Genomic DNA, 12,443 nt, shown 5'->3' with positions numbered 1-12,443 from the left:
ACATTTGTCAATGACAGTGTTGGAAGGTGCGAGTGTACCTGGCTGGGTATTTGTGCGCCAGTTGAAGAGGGGTCTCACTGGCATGCTGGCAAAAACCACCTCTGGTAGGGAGGTGGGTGGCAGGGGGAGGGCTTAATTCGTAGCATTTGCCTATTTCCATGGTGTAAATCCTCCCCACTATAGCCAATTTTCAAGTTGACAACTATTGCACTGTTGTTGTTTTTTTAACTTACTGATTTGAGTGTGAGAGGAAAGGAGAAAGACAGGAACATTGATCTGTTCCTGTATGTGCCCTGACTGGGGATCGAACCAGCAACCTCTGTGCTTTGGGTCGATGCTCTATCCAACCAAGCTATCCTGGCCCAGGCATCATTGTACTATCTTGCAAAATTTCTGAAAATTTAACAATTGTCTCTTGCAAATGACTAGGAGCATGCACAGGCACATCACTGGCTTTTATGTATTTAAGCCAAGCTCTTAAAAAAAAAAAAAAGCAAGCTGTCGGGATCAGGAGCTACCAGTCCAACCTCTATTTTATAGATGCATAAATGAAGGAGGCCCAGGGAAGAGAAGCACTTAAGACTATTCAGGTTTGGTTTTGACTTTGGGTGTGGGGCTCCATTTTTCGCTAATAAAGTTCTGCCGAGACACTTTTATAAATTTACAAAATGATACTAACAGGCACTTTAATAAAGATCAGTTCAATTTTTTTTGTTCAATTAGTTAATTATAACCACCAAGTCCTGTTTTTTTTTTAAAGTTTATTTTTAATTTCCCAAACCACTCACACTTGCTTCTTTCCCATCTCTATGATTACTTACCAAGTGTTATCCTCTCTTTTCCCTCCCTACATTTACTTATCAGGATGATTAAACCATCATTCTCACTGATCTCTGCCTTTGATTTAATCTCACATTTCTTCTGTAAACTATCCAAAATAACCAAGTAGCTCTCCTGTTGAGAAACCCTTCTGTGAGTCCCTGCTGCCTTCAGGAGGATGTTCGAGACTCCTTCCAACCTCACCAGCCCCAGATCCAGATCCAGCCCTTCTTGCAGGCTACCTGCCCAGCCCTGGGATATACCTCTGGTCTCCCTGGCTGATACTGGCCCTATTAATATGTCTTGGCTTCAGCATGCCTCACTAAAGCCATTTCTGTGCCCCCCCTTACCCCTTGGGACAGCTCTGAGATTTCCACATCCCCTTCATTGTGGTCTCCCACATGAATCCAGGGCCATACTCCCACATGAGTCCAGTGGGAGGGGCTTGTGGAGCTAAATAAACATAAGCTATGACAAGATGGTCTTATGAGCCAGACCCAGTTCCTACGGATCCACTATGATGCTTCTCTCTCGGCTTCAGTTTCCCCCAACTGTATAATTGGGATTTGGAATTGAAAACCATTGCTTCTCTCCAGTTCCATGCTCACAGAAAATTGTTATAGTTTTCTTTCTCTCTTTTTGTTCTCCTTTTCAAACACCCCCTCTGCTGACTGAGGAATGGTTTTGGGGATGGTACCGGTGGGAGAAATGGGAAAGCAGTCTGAGATCCCAGGCCTCCTTGGGTCATTGGTTACTCCAGGTCCCTTCTAGACAGCTTATATCTACCCATCCTTAGAGGTAAGTACCATCTTTTTTTTTTTTTTTTTTTACAGAGACAGTCAGAGATAGACAGATGGGAACGGAGAGAGATGAGAAGCATCAATCATTAGTTTTTCATTGTGATACCTTAGTTGTTCATTGATTGCTTTTCTCATGTGTGCCTTGACTGCAGGCCTTCAGCAGGAGTAACCCCTTGCTCGAGTCAGCGACCTTGGGTTCAAGCTGGTGAGCTTTTGCTCAAACCAGATGAGCCCGCGCTCAAAATGGCGACCTCAGGGTCCAGAAGCTAGGCCTTTCGCATCCCAGTCCGACGTTCTATCCACTGCGCCACCACCTGGTCAGGCAAGATAAGTACCATCTTGACTTTTCTTGCACTTGGATCCAGCATTACTACAATAACTTTGCCTCTCCCCTTTTGACTCTGCGCTGAGCAAATCCCCCCATCCCCATCCCTGCTAAGGACCAGATGTGGCTTTGGCTCCTCCTGCTGGAAGAAAGGGGCAACATCTTTCAACGTTGCAAAGAAAAAATTCAGATCTGTTATGGACTGGCTTTGTGATCTTGGCTATTCATTTATAGAACAAATATTTATAACAGGCCTACTATGTGTCATGCATTGGCTATGCTCTGAAGATAGGGTGGTGAACAAAATAGAGCTTATATTCTTAGTGGGGACCAATGATGAATTAGCAGACATAGCTCAGATTGTAATAAGCACCACATAAAAAAGAAGCAGGGTGATACAATAGAAGGAACTTGTGTGGAGGTTATTTTACATTGAGGAAAGAATGTTCTGAGAAAGTGATGTTTGTCTTGAAGCATGAAGGAGGAGAATTAGCAGACATTTGAAGAGCTTCCAGGAAATCATTGCAGGCAGAGGAGACAGCTGGTACAAAGACCCTGAGGTAGAAAAGAGCTTGGTGTATTTGAAGTACCACAAGGAAACAGTGTAGCTAGAGAGTGTAGTGAAGGAGAGGGCTGGTGGTATAGTGTGAGTTTGGAGAGGTACACAGGAACGAGATCATCCAGCACCTTGAAGCCCACAGTGAGAATTTGAACATTTTGAGAACAGCCAAAAAGTCATGAAAGAGACTTAAACAAAAGAGATTTACATTTATTGTATTTTATTATTCTTTTATTTTAAAAGTGAAGGCAGAGGCAGATGGCACAGGACTTTGTAGGTTATGTTAAGCATTTTGAGTTTTATTGTAAGAGCACAAAGAAGCCATTGATGGGTTTTAAGTAGGAGAGTCATATGCTAGATCAAGACATGGACAAAAAAAGGGGCTCTGTAGTAAATCTGATGAAAAATTAACCACAAAGTTCCTAACTAGGCAAGTCAGGATGGGCAGTCACAGCTCCTGCCTATAAAAAGGTTCATCTTTGCTGTAAGCAAGATCTTGCTCCCTGGCATACGTCATCAGTTTGGCTCAAATAAGTTCTAATAAAAAAAAACTTTTAAACAGCCCTGTCCATTGTTCTTATGCATCTAGGTTAACACACTTTTGAAATGTCAGAGTAATCCTCTGTTTCAGACCCCTGGGAGGTGTAGCAACTCTCAAGGGAGTGCATAACATTGTTAACTATCCTGTAATCCCCACCTTGCTTTCTCCCACCTTCATGTGATCTTCCTTAGTTCCCTTAATTCCAAAAGTACAATATAAAAGGAAAGACAAAACTGTCATTCTCCAGAGTGCTTGAGGTCTTGGTTCCCAGCATGTCATCAGTTTGGCTTGAATAAATTCTTATAAAAATACTCTAGCCTGCCTGACCAGGCGGTGGCGCAGTGGATGGAGCATCGGACTGGGATGCAGAGGACCCAGGTTCGAGACCCCGAGGTCCCCAGCTTGAGTGCGGACTCATCTGGTTTGAGCAAAGCTCACCAGCTTGGACCCAAGGTCGCGGGCCCGAGCAAGGGGTTACTTGGTCTGCTTAAGGCCCATGGTCAGGGCACATATGAGAGAGCAATCAATGAACAACTAAGGTGTTGCAACGAAAAACTAATGATTGATGCTTCTCATCTCTCTCCGTTCCTGTCTGTCTGTCCCTATCTGTCTCTCTCTCTGACTCTTTCGCTGTCTCTGTAAAAAACAAACAAACAAAAAAACTCTAGCCTGACCAGGCGGTGGCACAGTGGATAGAGGGTCAGACTGGGACGCGGAGGACCCAGGTTCGAAACCCTGAGGTTGCTGGCTTATGTGCGGGCTCATCTGGTTTGAGCACAGCTCACCAGCTTGAACTCAAGGTCGCTGGCTTGAGCAAGGGATCGCTCACTTCTGCTGTAGACACCCGGTCATGGCACATATGAGAAAGCGATCAATGAATAACTAAGGTGCCAGGTGCCGCAACAAAAAATTGATGCTTCTCATCTCTCTCCCTTCTTGTCTGTCTGTCCCTATCTGTTCCCCCTCTCTGCCTCTGTCACACACACACACACACACACACACACACACACACACACACAAATATTCTACAGATCTGGACATTCTTACTGACAAAGAATTTAGAAAGACCATATCTGCTTTGTGGAGAAATAACTCAAGGAAGTAAAAGTGGAAGCAGGGTGACTAGTGTAAAGATAGCTCTTGCAATGTTCTTAGGCAATGAAAAGGATCAGACTGGGTGGTGGTGATATTGTAGACAGTAATCAAACATCAGCAGAGTAGGAATGATAAGCCAGGTACAGAAGTTCACTAAAGTGGAAAGGCCTGGGTGCCCAGCAACGGGCAATTGTAAGGTGGGACCTCGCCCGCAGGGTGACCTTTCCTCCCTTAGCATATTACTGGTCATGCACTTTAGACTCCCTGACCTTTCATATCTCTGGTCATTGATAGATACATGAATTCCAAACTGCCCTCTTGATGTTCCGCTTATCTGTCAGACCTCACCCTTACTGGACTATCGCCCCTGAGACAGAGGAATTCCAAAAAGCTTACAAGCTGCCCCAAGGAGGGGCTCCGGACATACCAGGACTTTTGCCTCAGTATCCCCTCAGGCTCTCCCAAACACTATATAACTCGCCCCTAGTCTGTAACCAGCGCTCTTCTCCCCCCGGAGAAGTGCCTGGCAGGGTTCCTTTTTTCCTTTCAATAAAGCCTGTTACTCTGGTCTTTCAGACTCCCATGGATTCCAACATTTGGTGCCGAAACCCAGAACAGGGTACTAACTGCCTGGACGATCCCTCTTTGCCATCCAAACTTACAACCAGGGAAGCAATGGGCAGCGGCAGCTCATCCTGGGTTTACTCCCTGATTCTGTTTGGACGTGTAATTGTAGGTCAATTGGCCAGCAGTCTAACCCTGTCCTAAACGCCTGCTGGACCAGAAAGGTAAGGAGTTTCTCCCTTCTCCTTCCCCAGTTGGCCTCCAAATTTCTCTCCAAAACACCCCTTCCTGGACAGATGGGTTTGACTTCGGACCCCATATCTACGGGTGGTCTGCCTCTACTCCTTTATGGACTTCTACGAAAGTCTAGGTGCGCCTAGCCAGGCCCCTCTCCTACATCCCAGGATCTCAGCCTTGGGGTGAGGACCTCTTGTCTGAGACTCTCTTTCTACAGAGATTTTCTCCTCTCGGAACTGTGACTGAGGCAGGGACGCCCCCTTCTCTCACCAGTCTCCTCTACTGTGGGCTCCTCTCAGTCCAAACCATCCAGCCAGGCTCCCCTCGGAACACGGGCTCCTCCCAATCTCAGGCCTCAGAGACGATTCCTCTACTCCTTCGGGACTCCTCTACTCCTTCGGGATTCACCCTACTCTCTGAGGTTCACAGTTTGGGAGGTTTCTACTCCGAGTGGCTAGCTTCTACGGACTTCTTTGAAAGCCTAAGCGTCTAGCCAGGTTGCTTTCTACTACCATTTCAATATCCTATCTTGACAACTTTTGCCACCGGACGAGGAAGGCATCAGAGATTCCTTATGCGCAGGCCTTCCTTCTACCTTCTCTCCTGTCCTTAATCTCTATAGTATACTGCTTGTTCTACACGTAGGCCATTTTTGGCCAGAGAAACCTCACCTAAAACCTCTGCTTCTAATCTTTCCTTCTCTGCGGACTCCCAACTCTCTCCCTCCTGCCTGACCCCCGAGGCCACCCCTCTCTCGGGACCCCTCTCTGGTCCCTTTGAAAATTTTTTCCACTCAAGTCTCTCCCCTCCAAGAGCCCCCTCCCTTCTCCACTGTGTTCTTTGTCCCCTCCCCCCTCCTTAGAAGCTGTGGCTCTAGCTGAGGTGCCTGTCTCTTCTCTGACCCCTCCTTCCTCCTTACAAACTGCAGTTCTGTCTGTCACTTCTCCAATTCCTCCTCCCTCCTTACAAACAGTGACTGTGCCTCTTTCCTCCTTGCCCTCTCCCCTCTCCTCAGAGCTCTAAATCTTTTTAGACTCCTCTGACCACGTGGCGCCACACCAGTACTTTAGCCTCCTCTACCTCCTCCTCCTGCAGATTCTGACCCGCCTTCTTTCCATCCAGCTGCTCACACTGTCCATCCATCTGCTTTCTCTCTTCCTTCCTTCTATGCTGGCAACTCCCTGTCATCTTGAAAAACTTAAAAAAAAGCAGAATTGAGCCCTGGCCGGTTGGCTCAGCGGTAGAGCGTCGGCCTAGCGTGCGGAGGACCCGGGTTCGATTCCCGGCCAGGGCACATAGGAGAAGTGCCCATTTGCTTCTCCACCCCTCCGCCGCGCTTTCCCTCTCTGTCTCTCTCTTCCCCTCCCGCAGCCAAGGCTCCATTGGAGCAAGGATGGCCCGGGCGCTGGGGATGGCTCTGTGGCCTCTGCCCCAGGCGCTAGAGTGGCTCTGGTCGCAACATGGCGACGCCCAGGATGGGCAGAGCATCGCCCCCTGGTGGGCAGAGCATCGCCCCTGGTGGGCGTGCCGGGTGGATCCCGGTCGGGCGCATGCGGGAGTCTGTCTAACTGTCTCTCCCTGTTTCCAGCTTCAGAAAAATGAAAAAAAAAAAAAAAAAAAAAAAAAGCAGAATTGTAGCCCTGGCCGGTTAGCTCAGTGGTAGAGCATCGGCCTGGCGTGTAGAAGTCCCGGGTTCGATTCCCAGCCAGGGCACACAGGAGAAGCACCCATCTGCTTCTCCACTCCTCCCCCTCTCCTTCCTCTCTGTCTCTCCCTTCCCCTCCCACAGCCGAGGCTCCATTGAAGCAAAGATGGCCCGGGCGCTGGGGATGGCTCCTTGGCTTCTACCCCAGGCGCTAGAGTGGCTTTGGTTGCAACAAAGCAACGCCCTGGAGGGGCAGAGCATCGCCCCCTAGTGGGCAGAGCATCGCCCCTGGTGGGCGTGCCGGGTGGATCCCAGTCGGGTGCATGCGGGAGTCTGTCTGACTATCTCTCCCCATGTCCAGCTTCAGAAAAATCCAAAAAAAAAAAAAAAAAAAAAAAAAAAGCAGAATTGTATATTAAGCTATGTGAGTAAGTAATCCATCTTGTCTTTTTGTTTGTCAGAAAATATCTCTAGTATAATTTTAATTGAAACAAGTAAAGCACACTCATTTAAATTTCTTAATTCATAATATGTGAAGTCTTTGTTTAATATGTAACTGTGTCTGTTTCTAAGGCCTTACAATAATTACCCACCTCTTAACCCAGGCTTACTCATCCCCATGGACTCTCCCTGCAATACCCCCACCTTTGCTGTTTGAAAACCTTCAGGGGCCTTACACCTAATCAATGAGGCAGTAATTCCACTCCATCCAGTAGTCCCTAATCTCTACAAGTTACTGTCACATATTCCCTCAAACACCACTCACTTCACAATCCTAAACCTCAAGAATGCCTTCTTTACCATTCCTCTACACTCTGACTCTTACTTTCTGCTTGCATTTACTTTTATTTAAACTGACCCGGACACTAATGCAGCCCAGCAATTTACACGGACTATTTTACCCCAGGGGATCAAAAACAGCCCACATCTGTTTGGGCAAGCACAGGATTTAGCAGCATGCAATCTCAAAACTAGTACTCTCTTACAATATGTAGATAACCTACTCCTCTGCAGCCCCTCCCTGCCTGCTTCAAGGAGACATGGCCACCCTTCTTAACTTCCTCACTGTAGAGTGATATCGTGTCTTCTCTGCTAAGGCTCAACTTCACTCTCAGTCCCTAGTCTATCTGGGCATCGCCTTAACCCCCACCACCTGAAGTCTCACCCTAGATCTAACTCAAGACCCTCCGCAGTCTCCAACCACCTACCACTGCACATCAAATCCTTTCTTTCCTCAGTCTAATAGACTTCTTTAGACACTGAATTCCCAATTTTGCTCTCTTAGTCAAGCCCCTCAGTGAGATCTTGAGCATGGCTTTTTTTTTTTTTTTTCTGAAGCTAGAAACGGGGAGAGACAGTCAGACAGACTCCCACATGCGTCCGACCGGGATCCACCCAGCACGCCCACCAGGGGCGACGCTCTGCCCACCAGGGGGCGATGCTCTGCCCCTCCAGGGGGTCGCTCTGCTGCGACCAGAGCCACTCTAGCGCCTGGGGCAGAGGCCAAGGAGCCATCCCCAGCGCCTGGGCCATCTTTGCTCCAATGGAGCCTTGGCTGCGGGAGGGGAAGAGAGAGACAGAGAGGAAGGAGGGGGGTGGAGAAGCAAATGGGCACTTCTCCTATGTGCCCTGGCCGGGAATCGAACCCGGGTCCCCCGCACGCCAGGCCGATGCTCTACTGCTGAGCCAACTGGCCAGGGCCCTGAGCATGGCTTTTAAGGTCTATAATGGCCAAGGAAGTAATAGAAAAGGCAAATAAGGCCCAAAAGAGGTCAGAAAATACCAGCTTTTTGGCATATGCTCTTAAAGGCTCCAGCGCCCTAAAGGGCTTTATAGGATTCCATCAGAGCCCTGCTTAAGAGTGGAAAGAAAGGTCATTGAACTGAAGCCTGCCAAGCTTCCCGGCCCCATGGGTTGACACATCTGTGCTGTGGAAAGAGGGACATGAGAAGGTAAGCTGCCCCCTTGCTCCATGGAGGGAGGGTTCAGTCTCTTCTAGCCCTGCTCCAGCTACCTGTGACCTGACCTTGCCCAGCATGCTGGGAATTGCCACTGAAGGCCCAAGGACATCGTTCACAAGCCTAAAGTATTTCTTCCAAGCAGCAGATAAACTGATCTCATTTCTTGTGAGCACAAGGTCCATCTACTATGCCTTGCCTGAATATTTGAGTTTTATTTATCCCTCAAAGATTTCTACTGTGGGTATTGACAGTCTGATTTTGTTGCTTTCTCCTTATTCCTCTTGTCTCAATGCCCTATGCCTATTGTAGGCTGGGACCTGCTGCTAATTCCAGCTAGAAACAATGGGCACTAGGACTTAAACTCTAGCTATAAAGTGTAGAAATGTAACCACCCTTTCCCTAAGTACTTGCAGGATTTACAGGTTACTCAGCAAACTGTTCAAAGACTGTTCAACAGGTGCTTCCAGCAGTACATCACCCAAGGACTGACTTTCTTGTGGACAGGTCCACACACCATAATCCTGACAACTCCCACTGCACCTCTCAACCTACCTCATCCAATCACGGACTTTCTACTTGTGTGAGACCAACACCTATCTGTGTCTCCCTACTAATTAGACAAAAACCTGTACTCTAATCTATCTCACCCCAAATACAAACCTAATCCCACCCCATGAGCCTCTTCCAGTTTCTAGTACACTAGTCAATCTAAGGACCAAACGAGCTATACAGGTAAATCCTCTCCTTGTTGCGAGAGAGAAAAGGGGGAGGAGCAGGAAGCATCAACTCCCATATGTGCCTTGACCAGGCAAGCCAGGGTTTTGAACCGGCAACCTCAGTGTTTCCAGGTTGACGCTTTATCCACTGCGCCACCACAGGTCAGGCCTATTTTTCTAACTTTTGAACCCTACCTCTTACGTTTGTTCACTAGTTTCTTACAGAACCACGTGCAGACCTTCGCCAATCAGAAAATTGGAAAAATCTACCTAACCCTACACACCAACCCTGAAACCTGCCCTCGCAAAACAGAAAAATCTGGAACCCTATATCAGCAAACCTCCTAAATCCTATCTTTCAACCCCTACAGGTCCCTTAGCCCTAAAGCTCTCCCATATCCCTGAAGAACTAGGAGAATGAATAGCATTCACCTCTTAACACTTCTCAGTCTTTTTACCCTTCACATTGTAAGGGGACAAGATCTCTGGGTCTTCCTGGCTGAAGAAGAGCCTACAAACAGACATGAAATATTTATTTTAACTCAAACTAACTGCTCTCTCCAGGGCTGCCAGGAAAAAATATCTCTAACTTTACCATGGAAGAATTTTCATCCTCGCTATATAGCCCTCCTTATCTCTGCATTCCTAATCCCCAAATACGTGCCCCCTTCTTTATCAAATCCCTACAGGCCTGGATGAGAGAAATCTCTAGGATTACCTACAATCAAATGCTCCTACACTCCTATTCCCCAATACCCCAAGGAGAACTTCACGAGGGAAATATCAAATAGGTAGGGATGACAGCAGGAAGAAGCCGCCCCTCAGCCCGAGAAGTTCCCTCCTGAATGTTCTCCAAACCCCCTTTCTTTTAAACCACACATATTCAGTCCTTCTAAAAACTTACACCAATAGGTTCCCTGTCTCTAAAAATCTCCACATGTCCTCCCATTGGAGAGGAACCAGACCAGCACGTCTCATGAGGCTCATCCAGGAGACCATGTATCACTATGTCACCCTGTCCACTTGGCACTTGCAGCAAGCAACTAACAATTATTACCTCACAAGATTTTTTTACTTCCTCACTCAGGTTTTCAAAAATATCGTCTGGCTCAGACCTCCCAGCACGGAAATTGATGACCTCCTTAACTGGATGGGGGACTTGGCTTGGCAAGGTTCTTTTCTTGAATTCTCTCCAGAAGAAGCAAGAATTTTCCAATTTTTCCTCCTCTTTCTCCTCGTCACCCCTCACTGTATATTATAAAATTAATAACTGCCTTTCTTTTATATGTAACCACAGAGTTGAGAAATGATAGATACATGAATTCCAAACTGCCCTCTTGATGTTCCGCTTATCTGTCAGACCTCACCCTTACTGGACTATCGCCCCTGAGACAGAGGAATTCCAAAAAGCTGACAAGCTGCCCCAAGGAGGGGCTCTGGACATACCAGGACTTTTGCCTCAGTATCCCCTCAGGCTCTCCCAAACACTATATAACTCGCCCCTAGTCTGTAACCTGCGCTCTTCTCCCCTGGAGAAGTGCCTGGCAGGGTTCCTTTCTTCCTTTCAATAAAGCCTGTTACTCTGGTCTTTCGGACTCCCATGGATTCCAACAGCCATGTGGTTTGGACCCTCAACTAACCTTTCCTCCCCTGGCATGTCACTAGCCATGTGGTAGACTACTCCCTTAGAGGAAGAACAAGGGGACCTCATATCATACAACTCCCATACAAAACCCTGCACGACCACTCCCTTAAGCATTAAGCCCTCAGGACAATGAGGTTCTGATTTGCACCAAATAATCTTAGGAAGAAAGCCTCAGGTCTCTTGACCACAGAGACAGAGTTTTGGTCAAACTGGAGATGTGCATTAGCCAGACATGAGCAGAGCTAGAACCATGGGCCAGGTCACCAGACAATAGGCCAGATCCAGGCTCAGAAAAGTACCAGACAAGTGGCCCCACACCTGACTTCAGGACTAGCTGCATTGATAATGGACCCTCCTGAAAGGACACACCTGGAGAGCTGATACATATTCCATTGAGAGCCTCCCCTGGGACCTCCCCTAAAACTTCCACCCTTAAAAGCCCATACGATGGCCTGACCAGATGGTGGCACATAGATAGAGCTTCGGGCTGGGATGCTAAGGATCCAGGTTTGAAACCCTGAGGTTGTCGGCTTGAGTGCGGGGTCACCAGCTTGAGTATGGATCATAGACAGGACCCCATGGTTGCTGGCTTGAGCCCAAAGGTCACTGACTTGAAGCCCAAGGTCGCTGGCTTGAGCAAGGGGTCACTCACTTCTGCTGGAGCCCCCTGGGTTAAGGCACATATGGGAAAGCAATCAATGAACAATTAAGATACTGCAATGAAGAATTAATGCTTCTCATCTCTCTCCCTTCCAGCCTGTCTGTCCATCACTCTCTCACTCTCTCTCTTTAAAAAAAGCCCTTAGGGCCCTGGCCGGTTGGCTCAGTGGTAGAGCGTCAGCCTGGCGTGCAGGAGTCCTGGGTTCAACTCCCGGCCGGGGCACACAGGAGAAGCGCCCATCTGCTTCTCCACCCCTCCCCCTCTCCTTTCTCTCTGTCTCTCTTCCCCTCCCGCAGCCAAGGCTCCATTGGAGCAAAGTTGGTCAGGGCGCTGAGGATGGCTCTGTGACCTCTGCCTAAGGCGCTAGAATGGTTCTGGTTGCAACAGAGCCATGCCCCAGATGGGCAGAGCATTGCCCCCTGATGGGCATGCCGGGTGGATCCCGGTCGGGCGCATGCGGGAGTCTGTCTGACTGCCTCCCCGGTTCCAACTTCAGAAAAATGCAAAGAAAAAAAAAAAGCCCTTAGATGGAAGACCCAGCCTACTCTCCCTCCTGGGAGCACGCCCCTGCCTTTCCTTACCCCCACCCCTTTCTCCCTGTAAAGCCAGTTGCCGCGGCCACCATCACAGCCGCCTGGCCCATGCAGGTTCGCATTGGATTTGGACAGTCAGTAAAGAAACAAAGGAGCCAAAAACTGGTGGGCCATCATCTTTAATACTAGCTTGCACCCGGTGGGCAAGTAAAACGCACACTGGGCTCCAAAACCCACTCATTCAGTGCTCACAAAGCTACTGATTTATCCGAGTTTCCTAGAATCAAAGGTTTCTAGCTCACCAGACTTATTCACCTCTGTTCCCCATCTCCTTCCTTCTCC

This window comes from Saccopteryx bilineata, chromosome 3 (assembly GCF_036850765.1).
Source record: "Saccopteryx bilineata isolate mSacBil1 chromosome 3, mSacBil1_pri_phased_curated, whole genome shotgun sequence".
NCBI classification, from domain to species: domain Eukaryota; kingdom Metazoa; phylum Chordata; class Mammalia; order Chiroptera; family Emballonuridae; genus Saccopteryx; species Saccopteryx bilineata.
The sequence above is the reverse complement of the archived record's forward strand: the minus strand, read 5'-3'. Positions refer to the sequence as shown.